The sequence below is a fragment of the Gavialis gangeticus genome, unplaced genomic scaffold (assembly GCF_001723915.1).
Source record: "Gavialis gangeticus isolate Ggan-Ray unplaced genomic scaffold, GavGan_comp1, whole genome shotgun sequence".
Classification (NCBI taxonomy): domain Eukaryota; kingdom Metazoa; phylum Chordata; order Crocodylia; family Gavialidae; genus Gavialis; species Gavialis gangeticus.
Window position 1 is genome coordinate 26,315,766 of NW_017728996.1, and position 6,159 is coordinate 26,321,924.

Sequence of the window (6,159 nt, forward strand, 5' to 3'; positions counted from 1 at the left end):
GGTTTCTCTAGCACAGAATTCTTATCCAATACTAAGCTTTAAATCAAACTCTTCATAGATTATCACAAACTTGGTTTCTCCCTTGTGCCCTTCTATAATATGCATGTTCCTCTTTTTGTGGGGACCAGCTGAGGGTATTTCTATGGACACGTTTTGCAGAAATTTTGAGCACTCACTACTGAGAGTCAGCAGAAGCTCTATTTGAACATGCTCGGAAAACAACATCAGAACCCTGGATTTCTCAAGGCACACATTTGCCATTTGGTCTTACTCTCTTTCGGTCTCTGTTCCCAACCCCTACTATCATACCTCAGAGCTGTTGGGAAAATAAACTAATATTCATGGGACTCACATCATGATGAACACCCAGAAAATCCCAGGGATTAAAGATGCAGAAAAATAAATTTAAGAAAAGCACGCAGAAAAAAAATCAACATGGGGATACAAAATGAGCAGCAGGAATGAAACAAAATATTGAATAGCTGCTCAATGAACACTGACTATCCTGTACACTGACATAGTGGTCCTGTGGAAGAAACAGCATGTAATCAAACAATTAATGTTACATTACAGTATGTACAGATGAGGGAGCTGCACTAACGTTGTACAGGAAATCATATTCTGGCATTTCCTAATTTTGACTACTTGACTTTGCAACCTTAGCAAAAGCTACAGTTGACATTTCATTAAGATTTTAATGCCTGTAATTTTTGGATCACTTTTCATTTCCAGCTGAAGTGTTCTATTCTGATCTTTTGCTTTGTTCAATGCTTGGCTTCCCCTCTCCCACAGGCAATTTTTATTTAATACTTGAGAGAAATTCATTCACCTGTTCTGAATTATGGAAAGGTGGAAAAAAACTATCCTTTTCCCCCATCTCCAAAATGTTAAGTGTAGGGGATTTTTTTGCACACACATTTCCAAAAATGGATAAACTTTGTGATCTGACATTTTCAGGATGAATAGATCCAGCCTAGTAAATGGGCACTTTCGTTGTTTTTAAGATAGAAAAACACAACAAATAGATATATAAGCACTTCTAAAAATGGGTTTTGTTCATGCATGGCCATAATTTTGGTTAATGTTGGAACTATACTATTATCTGCCATGCTGAGTTAGCATTGTAGCAGACATCCATGGAAAAAGTTTTCAACATAAGACACTTTCTCTGTAGGACAATTACAACACAGGAGGCTTCTATAATGAAGTCTTTATGCTCCTGTGGAGCTGATAAGCCCTGTAGAAGGAAAACTTTCTGCAAAATTTATCATCATTGAAAGAGAAAATTCTTGGAAGATCTACTAGCCAAGAGAAGCCCATGAATTTCAATCAAAGAAATTAACAAGTGTCATTTACTCAAACATCTCTCATGTCCAAGAACCAGGGACTGTATTATATTTCCCTAAAAATCTGCATGACCTATTTTCCTCACCATTCCCAATGCAAAAAACTCAACCTCTTGGAACACACTTACTTATGATTTTGGGGGCACAGTTCCACTGAGGTACTGACTCCTCCCCAGCCATTCCACGTAGAAGTGAAACGGAAACTACTTTACACATACTTCTAAACCATAATACCTGGCCCAAGGAAACTGAACTACAAAAAGATTTATTTTCATATAACAGCACAACATAAATGCCAAGAAGTTGGGGGAAAGAAATGTTAATGCATTGACATCAATAGGTTAGCAAGGGAAGAACAGCCAGGGAGGAGGTGTGAGCAGGCAGTGATTAGGTTAACTATTGAATTGGGGGATAAGGTATTAGAATTATATTGAACGGATTGAGGCAGGCATAGAATTGATCGCTTTGGAATACATCAAGGAAAAAGTTGGGGAATGGGACAGCAGATTAGGGAAGTGCTAGAAGTGATTTGAAGAGAAGAGGAAGGGAATTTGGGAACACAATAGAATGGGGGAAAGGCAAATCAAAACTGGTTTGATCTTGAGTTACAAACTGAATAGTCTGGGAAGGAGGGGGGCCCAACTGCTGAACTAGGCAGAGGTATATACTTAAAACTGATTAATGAACAGTGCCACAATACTGATACAAATTCCACCTATCTGGTATTGAGGACAGAATTCAAAATCCTCAGTTTTGCACCTCTGCCACCGAGGTAGAGTAAAATAAAGGCTGGTAAACTGCAGGTACTTAGTAAGGCTAAGTTAAGCAGCCACCAGAGTGTCTGTTGCTACCAGAGAACAACCCTTTCCTTATCCAGAAAAACTTCTGAAAATCTATCTATACACACATAAAAATCAATACCTGTCAATCCTACAGAGAAAAGCAGGGGTTTTATACCATCAGAAAGTGGAGATCCATCAGAAAGTAGAGTTTTACTATGGGACAGGAACTATTTGACACCCTGGGATATCCAGAAATACTAGACTTTGAAATTCCACCCCCCTCCTTTTTCACTTCTTTTATGATGGCATTAGAAGTCAAAATAAAAGGTTCCATTTAGTTTTTTAGACTCTATTCACATTATTTAAACAACACCATTAACAAAAGCAGCAGCAAAAATTTTCAGCAAAACTATCACTGACACCACTCAAAGGCAATGATTTCCCCAATAAAAAAAAATCAGCCTCCCTTAAACTGATTGTCCCTCTTAACCTCACCCTCTTCAGGTACACGGGCAAAGGATGGGTCTTGAACCCTCCCGGTTAACACATGACTGTTCCAGACCAGAGAGAGCTTGTTCCACAAGTCCTCACAGAAGAAGTTTTGTTGCCAATTCCCTCAGCATTAAATCAAGGAAAATCCACCTCAAGTGCCTCTGCTGCCTACAGCTGCTGTGGTATGGCTCAGGATGAGGCAAGGTGCAATCTCTCACGCAGCTAGGCTCCAAACCATTTGGATTTTCATAAGTGGCACCTCATGCCTTACCTTCCACCTACAATTCAAGAGGTGATGAGCATGCTGGTGTTTTGTGCTCAGTCATCCTTAAGTGGGCAGCTGTATTTGAAGCCATAAAAGTTTCTGGCTTAACCTAAGGGATGGTCGTGGTTCAGGAATCAAGACTCAAGATAACAAAAGGCAGAAGCCACTGTGGATATGGCTCTGGCTATATAGTTGCAGGTAATGCCAGACTGCAAACCTGAATAACAAATGGTGACAGCCTGGACAAGTCACAGAAAACCTCATCCTGTTTCCTGCAACATCACCTTCATTTTATCTGGATGAAGCTTCAGGTAGGCAGCTCTCATCCAAGTCCCCGTGAACACTAACAGTGCTGGTGGGGTAAGCTGAAACCATACTAATCGAGTCAGGTGCCATCAGCTTACTGAAAGGGAGTATCTATAGGTTAAGCCACTAACTTTCCTATCAGCCCCATATCAAATGAAACAGGATGGGAAACAAGACAGGAGACTGCAGGGTGCCATCAACAAACTTAAATAACTTGATTTGAGAAAGCACTGACAACCTCCAAGTCAGTCCTCTGAGTGTCTGCAAATGGAAGCACCACAAGTCATATTTGGGCCTCAGTTATAGCCCATTTCCATTAAAAGTCCACAGGTCTACCAAGCCCACAGAGAATGCTAGGGCAGTATGGGAATGCCAACAATAACTATCTAATTAGTATTCCTACTTAAGTGAAAGCAACTTGTTAAAATAAATGTTCTATATAAACAGACCAAAAAGCACTGACCTAATCTGTCTTTTGCACCTTGATATGCAAAGCTAGGCAATGGATTAGCCAATGTTTAGATAAGATGCCCTTTCCAATTAGCACATAGCTTGAATTTTGAAAGGTCAAAAGGAACAATCTTTACTTCATTCTTAGACATTTAGTAAAACCTGACCTTCCCTAGCATGTTATATGCCCTCAACTCTTACAGCATTTAATAAAGGCTGCTCCCCCCCTTGCAGCTTTCCCACACTTCTCAACAGAAAGTTCTATAACCTGAACACATTGGAGGTATTTAAACATTAATTTATGGGACAGGAGTAGGCCAACAAAAGATTTAGGGCTAGCAGAGAATTTATTTCAAAACAATGCCTTTTTCATTTAATTCTGGGTTTTTTGTTTTTGTTTTTTTTTCCAGTCAATCCATAATCAGAAAACAAGTGAGCATCGGTATACAAATAACTCTCTATTTTGGGGTCCTGAGAAGTTTCAGCAATTGCTTGTAGTGTAATGAATGTTTGTAATTCATTAGATTCTGTTTATAAATGCAAAGCACGCCATGACATCAATGATGTTCTCTTTATCTCAACAAATAGACTATTACACTTAAATGTACTTCCAGCAAAGCCTGCATGCTTAAAGATATGTATACATATTTTATACATTCCAATATTTAAAATTGTATATTCATATTTTAATAATATTTAGGTTAACTGCACAATGGTCATATCCCAGACAAACCCCATGCTCTGCTTATTATCCCAATGAGCTTCAAAATCTTCACAGTACATTCACTACATATTACATCTTCTTCATAAACTTAGTGTCTTTGTTTATATAATTTTGTAAATGATAAGACATGTAGGACAACTATCTAAATGAACTCAAAATTGTGTTAGGGACAGATCATTCACAGATTTGCAATTTGTAGCTGTCAATCTTCCTACAGCTGCTAGATAACAAAACAACAGTCCTTTTCTTCATGCAGACAAGCAAATTCAATAAACATTGGTAAAGGCTCTTTTGCAAAAGGAAAAAAGGAAGAAAAACCCATTGGTTTGCCACAGTCTATTAAACCTTTTCTTATTTACTTCTGAACTCCTGTAGATTTAAAAAAAAAAAAAATAAGTCAAGCTAATTCTACATATTTTAGTCCCATGTTTAACCAACATTTATATTTTGCTAAACACAGACTTGCATATTGATACATCTTGGCTGGTAAGAAGATGAGCCAGGAAAAAAATACATTAAGAGATGTACTGACTTACAATTCAGATTGCACTATAATTTGGAATCCAGAGAACAGATTATGCAAGTAGTAAAAAGGGTCTTTAAAAAGGTAGGCAAATGCACATTTCACTCTCTCTTAATCAAAATCTTCTTGAAATGGTCCAAGTTATTTTAACATTTGCAGGATAAACAGAGAATGCAAAAGGACAATAGAAAGATCAATGTTGAGTGCACTCATATAAATTCAGTGCTCTAAAATTTTAAAAGGACAATGCACGTAGGATAGATTTTTTTTTTTAAAGAGGAGGATGTAAACTGAACAGTAGTTAGAAATACTGTTAAAAGCTGAATTAAGGACCAACAGCTCTGGTGCTGGGAAAGAAAAGAAATTTAAATCGATAAAAAATCAATACAAAAAGGGCAATAAAATTGAAAAATGAAAACAAAGTGCTACCAGCGAAGAGGACTGACAAATGGGCGTATTGATGGCAGATAAGAACAGAAATCTAACTCTTGTAAAATGCTTATATTCCATCTTATAAATCACTGCTGAATTTCCCCCGTCTTCAAATAAATTACAGATCACTTTCCATAATCACAACACCAGCTCTTATGTCATGGATTTTCCCTTGCAATCAAGCTCGGAGTTAGCCAGAGGTGTTCCTATCATGCGTTTCTCCTGGGGGCAAGAAACTCTAAGCTGCAGCAGACGGAGGCACTTAGCAAGTCCATCCAGAGCTGTCAAACCAGGATCCGCTCAGGGCAGCTGGGGGTGTGGGGGTCCGCTGGGACTGACGCCCAGCCTCGCTCGATGCACGTGAATGCTTTAGTGCTGCCACTTCTACCAGTTGCTACCAAAGGCATTTTGTGAACCATCAGCACCTTGGCTAGCTAAAGACATCCTCCCTTGCGGGTGAAGTAAACAAAGCCATGGTATGACAAGCAGGAAGGGCTGCCGGGCAGGCAGTGCCGCCGCCTTTAAGCGCTGCATGTGCGAGTCTGCCTCCATACCGTATTGATCCCGGCGGCCGCGGACGCACATGCATGGCCGCGGGTGGGGGGGCACTGCCGGGGGAGCAGACCTCTAATAGCCCGTCGCCACCGGCTCCAGCGCACGTCTCTTCGGGTCCGTGGCGCGGCCCCCTCCTCCCCCCCGCTGGGAGAATATTTAGGAAGAAGAAACATCCTCGCGGAGGAGGAGAAGCCCCGAGCGGCGCAGCACCCGCCAAGTCCCACGCGCCCCCTCCCGTCCCCGCCTTTGTGCGCCAAGTTTCCCGGCGGCCGGGGCTCCCCCGA